The 1,846-nt window shown below is 36.2% G+C and overlaps 1 pseudogene; it reads right to left on the bottom strand.

The window, feature by feature from the left end:
- Positions 1 to 338: 338 nt before the first annotated feature.
- LOC106137483 (putative nuclease HARBI1) lies at positions 339 to 1,578 on the bottom strand (annotated as a pseudogene).
- Between the last annotated feature and the right edge of the window lie 268 nt (positions 1,579 to 1,846).

The raw sequence follows: 1,846 nt of genomic DNA, 5'->3' as shown, positions 1-1,846 counted from the left end.
GTAGCCATCCCCTTCGCCGAGATTCGTTCCTTGGTAAACTAAATCGAGAAAAAATACAATAACATAACTTAGACCCTAATTTATCGATAAGATTCTATGTTCGATGTTGTTCGACACTAGCACCCGTGTTTATGTGTTTCAATGTGAATGAAATATTGAGAATATTACAATTTTTTGAAGCTCACAACTAAGAAGATTAAAATTAAGCAGTTAACTGTTAAATCAATAGCATAGAGTAGTAGTATAAATGTATAAAATAAAACAATATTAATATGATATATCTTTATTAATTTGGTCGTCTCCTCGTCCACAACATATTCACTATGCGTTGCCGGGCTTCAACTCCTGCGCAGTTCCAGCGTGGCTCCAGCGCTTTGCGCGTGCGCAGCGGCGCTTGGCGCGGGCTCCGACGATGGCTGCTGCGCGGTGCCGGACGACAACGAAGGGTTAACTTCGCTGGGGGAGGGGATGTGTGCTGTGTTACACATATTATGTAGCACACAACATGCGTTAATTATTTTTGAAACCATGTCTGGTTTATAAAATAATTAACGCATGTTGTGTTTTAATGAAGCACCCTATGCTTCAGCAAACACCGCCAGCGTGCCTTTAATAACCCTATCGTTCGTTCCACTCTGTTACCAGCTGAACAGTGTATTTCTGTATAGAATTCCTCTGGAGAACCAGCTGCAGCATTGACAATTGGTGTCATCTTGTACTCTTTTTGTGCATACCCCGAGTCACCTGCAAATATGAACATAGATGTCATTATTTAAGTTCAGCTTAGTACCTAGACTGGCCACCTACGCTTAACAGCTGAGGTAGCATTTTGGAAAATATTCTGATGAAACTTTTCCAATCATAGAAATAAAAAATGTAAATAAATAATAAAAATAAACACTTACCTTATAAACACACTGTCTCCCCTTGGTTCACTAAATCAATTAGGTGATTTTTGATCGCATGTTGGTTAAAGATGTGTGAATCATGGGTAGCACTACCAAAACATGCATCTACACTTATAATATTTAGATCAAAATCACATATCTGAAACAATTAAAAAATTAATATATCTTTTAACAGTGGCAACCTATACATTCACAAATTACTTCATTTGGTAAGGTATAGTTAATTTAAATGATCATACAATTTGCACATTTCTGGAATGGTAGTGTTTTCGGTTGAAATACCAATCCTCATTTTCTGACGGTCTTACCACGGCCACGTGTGTTCCATCTACGCAACCAATAACACCGGGTATTCCATATTTTTCGTAGAATCTAAAAGTTAAAAAAAAAATTATGAACTGTAATATGTATTATAAAATGTATGTTTCCTATAAACATTTTCCTATAAGAAAATTTTATTGTAACTACTTACTTCATCTTTATAGCATTCCGTTCATTAACATTAGTAGGGAACTTTATATATTTTTGTAGAATTATTATTTGGTTGAACGCATCGGTCACCTCTTTGATACACCTTGACACTGACTGCTGTGACATTGCAGTACCATAGTTCCTTCCTACGATACGTTGATAACTGCCTGTTGCATTAAAAGAGAGAGCAACCAATATCTATAACAAGAAGAAAATTTAAAGATTTATAGAGTTTAGAACTAAAACTAAAAAACTATATAAAACTCAAAAACTCGCCTTAAATTTTATGGGAATATCACTTCTGCGAGAAGGTGCCTTTAAGTATGAGGAAAGCAGCTCCACAAGCTCCAAAAAAATTTCTTTTGTTATGCGATAGTTTGCCACAAATTCTTCATCGCCAATTTCTATAGCTGCTGCACAATAACGAGCTATTTGCGTTCTTCTTCTTTGGCGTGCGTCAACTCTCT

Source organism: Amyelois transitella, chromosome 31, assembly GCF_032362555.1.
Source record: "Amyelois transitella isolate CPQ chromosome 31, ilAmyTran1.1, whole genome shotgun sequence".
Lineage (NCBI taxonomy): Eukaryota > Metazoa > Arthropoda > Insecta > Lepidoptera > Pyralidae > Amyelois > Amyelois transitella.
Note: the sequence above shows the minus strand (reverse complement) of the source record. Positions and strands in the feature narration are given on the sequence as shown.